Source organism: Triticum aestivum, chromosome 5A (genome assembly GCF_018294505.1).
Source record: "Triticum aestivum cultivar Chinese Spring chromosome 5A, IWGSC CS RefSeq v2.1, whole genome shotgun sequence".
In the NCBI taxonomy this organism is placed as follows: Eukaryota; Viridiplantae; Streptophyta; class Magnoliopsida; order Poales; family Poaceae; genus Triticum; species Triticum aestivum.
In genome coordinates this window covers 21,209,476-21,225,431 of record NC_057806.1, presented here as the reverse complement: position 1 = coordinate 21,225,431, position 15,956 = coordinate 21,209,476, and positions in this window count along the sequence as shown.

The window sequence follows — 15,956 nt, the reverse complement described above, 5'->3', positions numbered from 1 at the left end:
GGTAAAGTCCAAGTATCCGTGTGTCCAAACATTAAGGGGAAAACCCGAGGAATCACCCCCGGTGAATTCCACTCGATGTAATCATCAAGGTGAACGTAAGAGGAATCACCCCCGAGGTTCACACTTGAGGGGTTGCACGACAGAGTCGTATCGGAAGTGGTTGAAGAGGAAATCACCCTCGATGACCATGACCGAATAGCTACACTACAGGGTTAACATCAGAAGTGTTGTATAGGTCTCACCCTCGGCACTCGATAGTATCCCAGTAGTGTCGAGCAACTAAGGGGAAAGTGATGTGCGGTGCCGGGGCCTGGTCTTCGATCCTGTTGATCGGGTCTTCAATGATGAAGCAGGGGCAACAAGGACAAGGTGGGGGTCAATGATGGATCACTAACCAACCTATACTAAGCAGTTTAGGATAAGCCGGTAAGGTAACAATAAGCAGGTTACAAAAGAAGGCTATGCATCAGAATAGGAGCAAACAATAACAATAGCAAAATCTAATGCAAGCATGAGAGAATGGAATGGGCGATATCGGGATGATCAAAGGGGGGGGGCTTGCCTGGTTGCTTTGGCAAGGAGGGGTCGTTGTCGACGACGTAGTCGATCACCAGGGCATCAGCGGCCTCGGGGTCTACCGGAGAGAAGAGGGGGAAGAAACAGTAAATACATAGCAAACAGAGGTAACACTAAGCATGACATGACGATACGTAGCGCTAAGCATGCTCTAACGCGGTCCTAGACGTTATAGGTGAAGGGGAAATTCAACCGGGAAGGTGTTCCCGGTTCCGGACCTGTGTCAGACAGATGACCGGAGGGGGAAAGTTCCATGTTCAGCATGCTAGGGGCATGTGACAGATGAACGGACCGCATATTCGGATTCGTTGGATTTTTCTGAGCAACTTTCATATAGAAAACATTTTCATCCGAGTTACGGTTTATTTTCTATGAATTTTTAAAGATTAAACCATTTTCTGGAATTATTTAAAATAATAGAAAAGATAAAATGACGTCAGCATGACGTGCTAATGACGTCAGCAGTCAACAGACTCGCTGACCAGGTCAAACTGACCAACGGGTCCCACATGTCATAGACAAAGGGCTAACAGTGAGTTATATTAAATTAACAGGATGTTAATTAGCAGTTAGGCCCCACATGTCAGTGACTAATTAGCTAAACTAATTACTTTTAGTTATAAAACCATTTTAATTAGCTTAATTATGTGGTGGGGCCTACACGTCAGTGGTACTGGGCTGCCCAGTCAGCAGTTGACTGGGTCAACCCGGTCAACTGGGGGCCATAGGGCCCGCTGGCAGCGACCCTGGGGGTGGCCCCAGGTGTGCCACGTCGGCGGTGGCCGGCGGCTCAACGCCGGCGATGCTAAACGCGGCGGTGCGGCTCGGATCTCGCCGGAAAACGGCCTCAGGCGACCATTTGGCGCGCGGCATAGCGCGTTCGAACGAGGGAAACGATCCGCGTCGATCTACGACACTCACGCGGTCTGAAGCGGACGGAGTCGACGGCGGCGTCGACCGTGGCGGCGCCGGAATTCGGCCGGTGCGATACGCGGCCAGAGGGCACGAGGTGGCGAGCTAGAGGCTCGGGCGGCACTAGGGAGGCGCCCTGAGCACGTTGCCGTGCTTGCCCGGCCTTGGCAACGACTACAGCGACGGCGACTAGCTACACAGCGGAACCGAGCTCGGCCATGGCGGGCGCTGTGGCGACGGGATCACCAGAGGCCAGGGGAGTGAGGGGAGAGGATGTGGGGCTCACCGCGCGGCGAAGAAAGGCCCTCGACAGGTTAGGAGCGCAGGGGAAGGCCGAATCGATGACAGCGGCGTCCGACGACCCGGGGAAGAAGAAGACGGGGATCCGGTGTTGCGGGGCTTGCCAGCTCGCATTCGTGGCCGTAGTCGACGTAGCGGAGCGTAGAGGAGCGGCTGGTTACGGCGGAGGAGCACGAGGGGAGCGGTCGCCGCGATGATGCGAGGTGGGACGACGGCGATGGTGCTCGGGTGAGGCGGGCGAGCGAGACAGAGAGGGAGAGGAGGAGCAGGCGGAGTGGGTGGTGCAAGTGGAGGCAGGGATCGAGGAGGCGAGGAGGCGCAAGCCTTATCCCCTCGCTCGGGCGACGCCGGCGAGGCGGGTCCGGCGGGGACGGGCGCGCTCTGCCTCGCCCGGTCGGAGGAACAGGAGGAGGGGGGAGAGCGACAGGAAAGGGGGAGTGGGCCGGCTGGGGTGGGCCGACGGCCAGCTGGGCCTGTCTCTGCGGCCTTAGGCCCAGGGGCAGGGGGGTTTTCCTTTCCTTTTTGTAAACAGCTTTTGCATTTTCTTTTCTTTTTCTTTTAGCCAATAAAGACTTTGCAAAAAATTATGCCATTGGACAAAATAATTTCAAAGAAGTATATTGCACTGCCACGAAAATATTGTGAGACTTTAGAAAAAGAATGCCAATTTTATAAATTAAAAAGGCATTTAAATTATTGCTTAGGCCATTGTTTTAAGTAGCTTAGGCCACTTAAACCTTTTGCAAAAATGTTGGTTCACCACCAATATTAGTTGTGGATTATTTGGCACATGATGAACATTTTTGTTTTCATGTCTGAGCATTTTGAATTTCACACAAAATTTGAATTTGAATTCAACTGTAATGTGAAAGAACATGAGACAATAATGATCAGGCACATGTTTAGCAAAAAGATTAACTTAACCCCAGGGGTTACTGTAGCATCATTACACCGGGGTGTTACATGTATCAACTAGGGCTGTCTATATTTTCCATGCTAGGCGGGCTATTCTCAAGGGGAGTGGACTCCACTCCTCATTCACGAGAAAATGGCTGGTAACTAGGATGCCCAGTCCCATGCTTAAATTAAAATAATTGCAAACAAAACTCCCCCAGGATTGTTGTTAGTTGGAGGCACCCGTTGTTTTGGACGAGTCATGGATTGATGTTTGTTGGTGGTGGGGGAGTATAAACTTTACCATTCTGTTTGGGAACCGCCTATAATGTGTGTAGCATGGAAGATATCGAGATCTCTTAGTTGTTATGTTGATGATGAAAGTATGCCACTCAAAATATTATTTATCTCTATTTCAAAATCGAGCTCTGGCACCTCTACAAATTCCTGCTTCCCTCTGCGAAGGGCCTATATATTTACTTTTATGTTGAGTCATGATCCTCTTATTAAAAAGCACTAGTTGGAGAGCACCGCTGTCATGTGCATGCATTACTATTAGTTTACATTGAGTATGACTGTGACTGAATCTCTTTTACCATGAATTACAATGTTTAGTAAGTCCTTGAACTTCAGAGGTGCTCTGCATTTATGTTTTGCGGTCTCAAAAAGGCTAGCGAGATACCATCTTGTTATATCATATTATGATTGTTTTGAGAAAGTGTTGTCATCCGAGATTTATTATTATTGCTCACTAGTTGATTATGCCATTGTTATGAGCAAACACGAGACCTAAATGTTATTGTGAATATGGTTAGTTCATAATCTTTGCTGAAAACTTTAATGCTGGCTTTACATATTTACAACAACAAGATCAAATAGAGTTTGTAAAAGTTTTTCTTTATCACTTTCAGTTTGTCAACTGAATTGCTCGAGGACAAGCAAAGGTTTAAGTTTGGGGGAGTTGATATGTCTCTATCGTATCTACTTTTCCAAACACTTTTGACCTTGATTTGGACTCTAACTTTCATGATTTGAATGGAACTAACCCGGACTGACACTGTTTTCAGCAGAATTGCCATACTGTTATTTTCGTGCAGAAATAAAAGTTCTCGGAATGACCTGAAACTTCACGGAGAATATTTTTGGAATATATAAAAAAATTTGGCGAAAGATTCAACGTCAGGGGGCCCACACCCTGTCCACGAGGGTGGGGGGCGCGCCCCCTATCTCGTGGGCCCCCTGATGCTCCACCGACCTCAACTCCAACTCTATATATTCACATTCGGGGAGAAAAAAATCAAGGAGAAGGATTCATCGCGTTTTACGATACGGAGCCGCCGCCAAGCCCTAATCTCTCTCGGGAGGGCTGATCTGGAGTCCGTTCAGGGCTCCGGAGAAGGGAATCCATCGCCATCATCATCATCAACCTTCCTCCATCACCAATTTCATGATGCTCACCGCCGTGCTTGAGTAATTCCATCGTAGGCTTGCTGGACGGTGATGGGTTGGATGAGATTTATCATGTAATCGAGTTAGTTTTGTTAGGGTTTGATCCCTAGAATCCATTATGTTCTGAGATTGATGTTGCTATTGTTGGGAAACGTAGCAGAATTTTAAAATTTTCTACGCATCACCAAGATCAATCTATGGAGTCATCTAGCAACGAGGGAGAGACAAGTGCATCTACATACCCTTGTAGATCACGAGCGGAAGCGTTCAAGAGAACGGGGATGATGGAGTCGTACTCGCCGTGATCCAAATCACAGATGACCAAGTGCCGAACGGACGGCACCTCCGCGTTCAACACACGTACGGAGTGGATGACGTCTCCTCCTTCTTGATCTAGCAAGGGGGAAGGAGAGGTTGATGAAGATCCAGTAGCACAACGGCGTGGTGGTGGATGCAGCAGTGATCGCAGCAGGGCTTCGCCGAGCTTCTGCGAGAGGGAGAGGTATAGCAGGGGAGAGGGAGGCGCCAAGACTTTTTGATGCGGCTGCCCTCCCTCCCCCCCTCCTTTATATAGGCCCCTTGTGGGGGCGCCGGCCCTGGAGATGGGATCTCCCAAGGGGGCGGCGGCCAAGGGGGTGGAGTGCCCCCCAAGGCAAGTGGAGGCGCCCCCACCCTAGGGTTTCCAACCCTAGGCACAGGGGGGGCCAAGGGGGGGCACACCAGCCCACTATGGGCTGGTTCCCCTCCCCACTTCAGCCCATGGGGCCCTCCGGGATGGGTGGCCCCACCCGGTGGACCCCCGGGACCCATCCGTTGGTCCCGGTACAATACTGGTGACCCCTAATCTTTCCCGATGGCCGAAACTACACTTCCTATATATAATTCTTCACCTCCGGACCATTCTGGAACTCCTCGTGACGTCCAGGATCTCATCCGGGACTCCGAACAACTTTCGGATTACTGCATACTCATATCTCTACAACCCTAGCGTCACCGAACCTTAAGTGTGTAGACCCTACGGGTTCGGGAGACAAGCAGACATGACCGAGACGACTCTCCGATCAATAACCAACATCGGGATCTGGATACCCATGTTGGCTCCCACATGCTCCTTGATGATCTCATCGGATGAACCATAATGTCAAGGACTTAATCAATCTGTTCAATTCCCTTTGTCAATCGGTACGTTACTTGCCTGAGACTCGATCGTCGGTATCCCAATACCTTGTTCAGTCTCGTTACCGGCAAGTCACTTTACTCATACCGTAATGCATGATCCCGTGATCAACCACTTGATCACATTAAGCTCATTATGATGATGCATTACCGAGTGGGCCCAGAGATACCTCTCCACCATACGGAGTGACAAATCCCAGTCTCGATTCGTGCCAACCCAACAGACACTTTCGGAGATACCTATAATGTACCTTTATAGTCACCCAGTTACGTTGTGACGTTTGGCACACCCAAGGCACTCCTACGATATCCGGGAGTTGCACAATCTCATGGTCTAAGGAAATGATACTTGACATTCAGAAAAGCTACAGCAAACGAACTACACGATCTTTGTGCTATGCTTAGGTTTGGGTCTTGTCCATCACATCATTCTCCTAATGATGTGATCCCGTTATCAATGACATCCCCATGTCCATAGCCAGGAAACCATGACTATCTGTTGATCAACGAGCTAGTCAACTAGAGGCTCACTAGGGACACATTGTGGTCTATGTATTCACACATGTATTACGATTTCCGGATAGTACAATTATAGCATGAATAATAGACAATTATCATGAACAAGGAAATATAATAATCATTTTATTATTGCCTCTAGGGCATATTTCCAACAGTCTCCCACTTGCACTAGAGTCAATCATCTAGTTACATTGTGATGAATCGAACACCCATGGAATTCTGGTGTTGATCATGTTTTGCTCTAGGGAGAGGTTTAGTCAACGGATCTGCTACATTCAGGTTTGTATGTACTTTACAAATTTCTATGTCTCCATTTTGAACACTTTCACAAATGGAGTTGAAGCGACACTTGATATGCCTGGTCTTCCTGTGAAACCTGGGCTCCTTGGCAAGGGCAATAGCTCCAGTGTTGTCACAGAAGAGAGTCATCGGCCCCGACGCATTGGGTATGACTCCTAGGTCGGTGAGGAACTCCTTCACCCAAATTGCTTCTTGTGCTGCCTCCGAGGCTGCCATGTACTCCGCTTCACATGTAGATCCCGCCACAACGCTTTGCTTGCAACTGCACCAGCTTACTGCCCCACTATTCAAAATATACACGTTTCCGGTTTGTGACTTAGAGTCATCCAGATCTGTGTCAAAGCTAGCATTGACGTAACCCTTTACGACGAGCTCTTCATCACCTCCATAAACGAGAAAAATTTCCTTAGTCCTTTTCAGGTACTTTAGGATATTCTTGACTGTTGTCCAGTGTTCCATGTCGGGATTACTTTGGTACCTCCCTACCAAACTCACGGCAAGGTTTACATCAGGTCTGGTACACAGCATAGCATACATGATAGACCCTATGGCCGAGGCATAGGGGACGACACTCATCTTTTCTCTATCTTCTGCCGTGGTTGGGCTTTGAGTCGTGCTCAATCTCGTACCTTGCAATACAGGCAAGAACCCCTTCTTTGACTGATCCATTTTGAACTTCTTCAATATCTTGTCAAGGTACGTACTCTGTGAAAGACCAATGAGGCGTTTCGATCTATCTCTATAGATCTTGATGCCTAATATATAAGCAGCTTCTCCAAGGTCCTTCATTGAAAAACACTTGTTCAAGTAGGCCTTTATGCTTTCCAAGAATTCTATATCATTTCCCATCAACAGTATGTCATCCACATACAATATGAGAAATGCTACAGAGCTCCCACTCACTTTCTTGTAAATGCAGGCTTCTCCACAAGTCTGCATAAACCCAAATGCTTTGATCATCTCATCAAAGCGAATGTTCCAACTCTGCTTGCACCAGCCCATAAATCGAGCGTTGGAGCTTGCACACCTTGTCAGCATTCTTAGGATCGACAAAACCTTCCGGCTGCATCATATACAGTTCTTCCTTAAGGAAACCATTAAGGAATGCCGTTTTGACATCCATTTGCCATATCTCATAATCATAGAATGCGGCAATTGCTAACATGATTCGGATGGACTTCAGCTTCGCTACAGGTGAGAAAGTCTCATCGTAGTCAACCCCTTGAACTTGTCGATAACCCTTAGCGACAAGCCGAGCTTTATAGATGGTCACATTACCATCCGCGTCTGTCTTCTTCTTAAAGATCCATTTATTTTCAATGGCTCGCCAATCATCGGGCAAGTCAGTCAAAGTCCATACTTCATTTTCATACATGGATCCTATCTCGGATTTCATGGCTTCCAACCATTTGTCAGAATCCGTGCCCGCCATCGCTTCTTCATAGTTCGAAGGTTCACCGTTGTCTAACAACATGATTTCCAAGACAGGGTTGCCATACCACTCTGGTGCAGAACGTGTCCTTGTGGACCTACGAAGTTCAGTAGCAACTTGATCTGAAGTTTCATGATCATCATCATTAACTTCCTCTCTAGTCGGTACAGGCACCTCAGGAACATTTTCCTCGGTTGCGCCACTTTCCGGTTCAAGAGGTAATACTTCATCAAGTTCTACTTTCCTCCCACTTACTTCTTTCGAGAGAAACTCTTTCTCTAGAAAGGATCCATTCTTGGCAACCAAGATCTTGCCTTCGGATCTGAGGTAGAAGGTATACCCAATAGTTTCTATAGGGTATCCTATGAAGACGCATTTTTCCGACTTGGGTTCGAGCTTTTCAGGTTGAAGTTTCTTGACATAAGCATCGCATCCCCAAACTTTTAGAAATGACAGCTTAGGTTTCTTCCCAAACCATAATTCATACGGTGTCTTCTCAACGGATTTCCATGGAGCCCTATTTAAAGTGAATGCGGCAGTCTCTAAAGCATAGCCCCAAAATTACAGCGGTAAATCGGTAAGAGACATCATAGATCGCACCATATCCAATAGAGTGCGATTACGACGTTCAGACACACCATTACGCTGAGGTGTTCCAGGCGGCGTGAGTTGTGAAACGATTCCACATTTCCTTAAGTGTGTGCCAAATTCGTGACTTAAATATTCTCCCCCATGATCTGATCGTAAGAACTTTATTTTTCTGTCACGTTGATTCTCAACCTCACTCTGAAATTCCTTGAACTTTTTGAAGGTCTCAGACTTGTGTTTCATTAAGTAGACATACCCATATCTACTCAAGTCATCAGTGAGAGTGAGAACATAATGATAGCCACCGCGAGCCTCAACACTCATTGGACCGCACACATCAATATGTATGATTTCCAATAAGTTGGTTGCTCGCTCCATTGTTCCTGAGAATGGAGTCTTGGTCATTTTTCCCATGAGGCATGGTTCGCACGTGTCAAATGATTCGTAATCAAGAGACTCTAAAAGTCCATTTGCATGGAGCTTCTTCATGCGTTTGACACCTATGTGACCAAGGCGGCAGTGCCACAACTATGTGGGACTATCATTATCAACCTTACATCTTTTGGTATTCACACTATGAATATGTGTAGCATTACGCTCGAGATTCATTAAGAATAAACCATTCACCATCGGAGCATGACCATAAAACATATCTCTCATATAAATAGAACAACCATTATTCTCGGATTTAAATGAGTAGCCATCTCGAATTAAACGAGATCCTGATACAATGTTCATGCTCAAAGCTGGCACTAAATAACAATTATTGAGGTTTAAAACTAATCCCGTAGGTAAATGTAGAGGTAGCGTGCCGACGGCGATCACATCGACTTTGGAACCATTCCCGACGCGCATCGTCACCTCGTCCTTCGCCAGTCTCCGCTTATTCCGCAGCTCCTGCTTTGAGTTACAAATGTGAGCAACCGCACCGGTATCAAATACCCAGGAGCTACTACGAGTAGTGGTAAGGTACATATCAATTACATGTATATCACATATACCTTTCGTGTTGCCGGCCTTCTTGTCCGCTAAGTATTTGGGGCAGTTCCTCTTCCAGTGACCACTTCCCTTGCAATAAAAACACTCAGTCTCGGGCTTGGGTCCATTCTTTGGCTTCTTCCCGGCAGCTTGCTTACCGGGGGCGGCAACTCCCTTGCCGTCCTTCTTGAAGTTCTTCTTACCCTTGCCTTTCTTGAACTTAGTGGTTTTATTCACCATCAACACTTGATGTTCCTTTTTGATTTCTACCTCCGCTGATTTCAGCATTGAATATACCTCAGGAATGGTCTTTTCCGTCCCCTGCATATTGAAGTTCATCACAAAGCTCTTGTAGCTCGGTGGAAGCGACTGAAGGATTCTGTCAATGACCGCGTCATCCGGGAGATTAACTCCCAGCTGAGTCAAGCGATTATGTAACCCAGACATTGTGAGTATGTGCTCACTGACAGAACTATTTTCCTCCATTTTACAGCTGAAGAACTTATCGGAGACTTCATATCTCTAGACCCGGGCATGAGCTTGAAAAACCATTTTCAGCTCTTCGAACATCTCATATGCTTCGTGTTTCTCAAAACGCTTTTGGAGCCCCGGTGCTAAGCTGTAAAGCATGCCGCACTGAATGAGGGAGTAATCATCAGCACGCTGCTGCCAAGCGTTCATAACGTCTTGGTTCTCTGGGATGGGTGCGTCACCTAGCGGTGCTTCTAGGACATAATCTTTCTTGGCAGCTATGAGGATGATCCTCAGGTTCCGGACCCAGTCCGTATAGTTGCTGCCATCATCTTTTAGCTTGGTTTTATCTAGGAACGCGTTGAAGTTGAGGACAACATGGGCCATTTGATCTACAAGACATATTGTAAAGATTTTAGACTAAGTTCATGATAATTGAGTTCATCTAATCAAATTATTCAATGAACTCCCACTCAGATAGACATCCCTCCAGTCATCTAAGTATAACATGATCCGAGTTAACTAGGTCGTGTCCGATCATCATGTGAGACGGACTAGTCAACATCGGTGAACATCTCCATGTTGATCGTATCTTCTATACGACTCATGCTCGACCTTTCGGTCTTCTGTGTTCCGAGGCCATGTCTGTACATGCTAGGCTCGTCAAGTCAACCTAAGTGTATCGCGTGTGTAAATCTGGCTTACACCTGTTGTATTCGAACGTTAGAATCTATCACACCCGATCATCACGTGGTGCTTCGAAACAACGAACCTTCGCAACGGTGCACAGTTAGGGGGAACACTTTCTTGAAATTATTTCGAGGGATCATCTTATTTACGCTACCATCGTTCTAAGCAAATAAGATGTAAAACATGATAAACATCACATGCAATCAAATAGTGACATGATATGGCCAATATCATTTGCTCCTTTGGTCTCCATCTTCGGGGCTCCATGATCATCGTTGTCACCGGCATGACACCATGATCTCCATCATCGTGTCTTCTTGAAGTTGTCTCGTCATCTATTACTTCTACTACTATGGCTAACGCTTTAGCAATAAAGTAAAGTAATTACATGACGTTTATGTTGACACGCAGGTCATAAATAAATAAAGACAACTCCTATGGCTCCTGCCGGTTGTCATACTCATCGACATGCAAGTCATGATTCCTATTACAAGAACATGATCAATCTCATACATCACATATATCATTCATCATTCATCACAACCTTTGGCCATATCACATCACAAAACACTTGCTGCAAAAATAAGTTAGACATCCTCTAATTGTTGTTGCAAGTTTTTACGTGGCTGCTATAGGTTTCTAGCAAGAATGTTTCTTACCTACGCCAAAACCACAACGTGAATTGCCAATTTCTATTTACCCTTCATAAGGACCCTGTTCATCGAATCCGATCCAACTAAAGTGGGAGAGACAGACACCCGCCAGCCACCTTATGCAACTAGTGCATGTCAGTCGGTGGAACCGGTCTCACGTAAGCGTACGTGTAAGCTTGGTCCGGGCCGCTTCATCCCACGATGCCGCCGAATCAAGATAGGACTAGTAACGGCAAGCAAATTGACAATATCGACGCCCACAACTACTTTGTGTTCTACTCGTGCATAGTAACTACGCATAGACCTAGCTCTGATACCACTGTTGGGAAATGTAGCAGAATTTTAAAATTTTCTACGCATCACCAAGATCAATCTATGGAGTCATCTAGCAACGAGGGAGAGAGAAGTGCATCTACATACCCTTATAGATCACGAGCGGAAGCGTACAAGAGAACGGGGATGATGGAGTCGTACTCGCCGTGATCCAAATCACCGATGACCAAGTGCCGAACGGACGACACCTCCGCGTTCAACACACGTACGGAGCGGATGACGTCTCCTCCTTCTTGATCCAGCAAGGGGGGAGGAGAGGTTGATGAAGATCCAGCAGCACGACAGCGTGGTGGTGGATGCAGCAGTGATCGCAGCAGGGCTTCGCCGAGCTTCTGCAAGAGGGAGAGGTGTGGCAGGGGAGAGGGAGGCGCCAAGACTTTTTGGTGCGGCTGCTCTCCCTCCCCCTCCTTTATATAGGCCCCCTGGGGGAGGCAGCCCTGGAGATGGGATCTCCCAAGGGGGCGGCGGCCAAGGGGGGTGGAGTGCCCCCCAAGGCAAGTGGAGGCGCCCCCCACCCTAGGGTTTCTAACCCTAGGCACAGGGGGGCCCAAGGAGGGGGCGCACCAGACCACTATGGGCTGGTTCCCCTCCCCACTTCAGCCCATGGGACCCTCCGGGATGGGTGGCCCCACCCGGTGGACCCCGGGGACCCATCCGGTGGTCCCGGTACAATACCGGTGACCCCGAATCTTTCCCGATGGCCGAAACTACACTTCCTATATATAATTATTCACCTCTGGACCATTCCGGAACTCCTCGTGACGTCCAGGATCTCATCCGGGACTCCGAACAACTTTCGGATTACTGCATACTCATATCTCTACAACCCTAGCGTCACCGAACCTTAAGTGTGTAGACCCTACGGTTTGGGAGACAAGCATACATGACCGAGACGACTCTCCGGTCAATAACCAACATCGGTATTTGGATACCCATGTTGGCTCCCACATGCTCCTCGATGATCTCATCGGATGAACCACGATGTCGAGGACTTAATCAATCCCGTATTCAATTCCCTTTGTCAATCGGTACGTTACTTGCCCGAGACTCGATCGTCGGTATCCGAATACCTTGTTCAGTCTCGTTACCGGCAAGTCACTTTACTCGTACCGTAATGCATGATCCCGTGATCAACCACTTGATCACATTGAGCTCATTATGATGATGCATTACCGAGTAGGCCCAAAGATACCTCTCCGTCATACGGAGTGACAAATCCCAGTCTCGATTCGTGCCAACCCAACAGACACTTTCGGAGATACCTGTAATGTACCTTTATAGTCACCCAGTTACGTTGTGACGTTTGGCACACCCAAGGCACTCCTACGGTATCCGGGAGTTGCACAATCTCATGGTCTAAGGAAATGATACTTGACATTCAGAAAAGCTACAGCAAACGAACTACACGATCTTTGTGCTATGCTTAGGTTTGGGTCTTGTCCATCACATCATTCTCCTAATGATGTGATCCCGTTATCAATGACATCCCCATGTCCATAGCCAGGAAACCATGACTATCTGTTGATCAACGAGCTAGTCAACTAGAGGCTCACTAGGGACACATTGTGGTCTATGTATTCACACATGTATTACGATTTCCGGATAATACAATTATAGCATGAATAATAGACAATTATCATGAACAAGGAAATATAATAATCATTTTATTATTGCCTCTAGGGCATATTTCCAACAGCTATGACTTTGCTATGCTTAATGCTTGTCAGTAAGGCCTGAGTGCCATGATTTCTGATCTGAACCTATTATATTTTCATGAATATATGTGAGTTCTTGATCCTATTTTGCAAGTCAGTAGTCATCTTCTATGTGTTATGATCCAGTAACCCCGAAGTGACAATAATCGGGACCACTCCCGTTGATGACTATAGTTTGAGGAGTTCATGTATTCACTAAGTGTTAATGCTTTGTTCCGGTATTCTATTAAAAGGAGGCCTTAATATCCCTTAGTTTCCGATAGGACGCCGCTGTCATGGGAGGGTAGGATAAAAGATGCCATGCAAGTTCTTTTTTCCATAAGCACGTATGACTATATTCGAAATACATGCCTACATTACATTGATGAACTGGAGCTAGTTCTGTGTCACCCTATGTTATAACTGTTACATGAGGAATAGCATCCGACATAATTATCCATCACTGATCCAATGCCTACGAGCTTTTCACATATTGATCTTTGCTTAGTTACTTTTCCGTTGCCACTGTTACAATCACTACAAAACCAATACTATTACTTTTGCCACTGTTACCGTTACTTCCATATTACTTTGCTACTAAATACTTTGCTGCAGATATTAAGTCTTTCAGGTGCGGTTGAATTGACAACTTAACTGTTAATACTTGAGAATATTCTTTGGCTCCCCTTGTGTCGAATCAATAAATTTGGGTTGAATACTCTACCCTCGAAAACTATTGCGATCCCCTATACTTGTGGGTTATCAACAAGCCAAGCAGTTGTTTCATACTTTTGACGTTCTCAAACATTTTTAACTTTCACGCAATATATGAGCGTGAGCCATGGATATAACACTATGGGTGGAATAGAACATGATGGTGGAGATTGTGTGGAGAAGACAAAAAAGAAATAAAGTCTCACATTAATGAGGCTAATCAACAGGCTATGGAGATGCCCATCAATTTATGTCAATGCAAGGAGTAGGGATTGCCATGCAATGGATGCACTAGAGCTATAAGTGTATGAAAGCTCAAAATAAAACTAAGTCGGTGTGCATCCAACTCGCTTGCTCACGAAGACCTAGGGCATTTTGAGGAAACCCATCATTGGAATATACAAGCCAAGTTCTATAATGAGAAACTCCCACTAGTAATATATGAAAGTGACAAAATAGGAGACTCTCTATATGAAGAACATGGTGTTATTTGAAGCACAAGTGTGGAAAAAAAGATACTAACATTGTCTCTTCTCTCTTTTTCTCTCATTTTTTCTTCTTTTTCTTTTTATTTTTCTCCTCTTTTTTTATTTTGGGCTATTTGGCCTCTTTTTTTTTCTTTTTTCTTTCTTTTAGTCCGGAGTGTCATTCCGACTTGTGGGAGAATCATAGTCTCCATCATCCTTTCCTCACATGAGACAATGCTCTAATAATGATAATCATCACACTTTTATTTACTTACAAACTCAAGAATTACAAATCGATACTAGAACAAAAATATGACTCTATATGAATGCCTCTGCCCCGACGCGTGGGTACAGGTGGTGAAGCTCCACCATTGTAAGCCTCGCCGGTTGCCTGTGCCTCGAGGTGCTCGCGGGTCTCCCGTTCTTCCACATCTTCCGTGTGGTGGCCATCCAGGGGTCGACGGGCTCTAATCAAGGTAGGCCATCGAGGAAGTTAAACCGAGCAGTGACACCGTGGAGGCGGATCGACATGATGTCGTACTCCCACTCCGCCTGCACTTTAGAGTGTAAGGAGCCAATCCAAATCTGCTTATGGGTGTCGTAGTCGGTGATCTCCGCGACCCACGCCCCCCACTAGTGTTGCCGCATGCTGAGGTATTTCCTCTGTGACTGTAGCAGTGGTGGGAGGGCGAAGAAGAGGGCACCGCCGGCCTCGCGGTAGGAGGAAGTGCCGTGGCAGCCGCAACCACAAGCTCAGGACCGCTCGTGGCGGCGTGGATCCGCACTGGGGATGGGCGGCGAGGAGCGACTGGATCCATCCATTATAGGTAGTGGGCGGCGCCACCGTTGATGGGGTGGGGCTAGGGGCCCGCCGGCAGGCCGGGCTTGGGTGGCAACGACGGTGTGAAAGAGGAGGCGAAGTGGGGAAGGATTTTTACTTCGCGAGAGTGCGGTCGAGTATATTTAAGAGTCGCGGATGCCGCAACAGTGGCGGGGCTACAATACCTGGGTGGTCCCGTACAAAGGAAAGCCCACTATTTTCCTCTCATGGCCTAGGTTTTTCTTAATCCATCACTGTTCGAGCTAAGTTCTGGGCAGGCCATGACCCATTTGGCCTGGCTATAGCTCCACCAGTGCACTGTGGAGTAATTTTTTTCCTTCACTAAAGGTTTTCGGGCTTCGGTTAATTATTGGATAAATGAGGAAAAATGAATTTATCCACCTATAACAATTTATTTGAATAGGCTAGAGATGCTCTAAGTTCTTAACTTGATTTTTACTCCATCCGTTCCATAATATAAGAATATTTTTTTACACCAGTGAGTGTCAAAAACACTCTTATATTATAGGATGGAAAGAGTGTATAATTATTAGATTATCCTACGCAAATCCTGGCCCCACGCCCGGAGGGATGTGGATTTTTTCCCACGCAAAAGAATCGCTGAAGCAAAGAGGCCCGCAAACGGAAAAGATACACAATCTCATTAGTTTTTGTCTGAACGTCATTGTCTTTTGTGACAACACTATTAATAAACACTAGTAACATGTAGTCTCTTCGTTCCTTTTAGTCTGTATATCAATTTTGTGTCAAGTCAGAGTATCTTTAATTTGATCAAATTTACAAAAAAAAATATCAACATTCACAATACCAACCAATATCATTAGATTTATTATGAAATGCAGCTTCATACTACATATATTTGGTATTCTAGGTGTTGATGTTCTTTAATTTAAACTTGGTCAAACTTTACAAAATTTGACTTGACAGAAATCGTATACACAAAGTAAAAAGGAACGGAGGGAGTATATT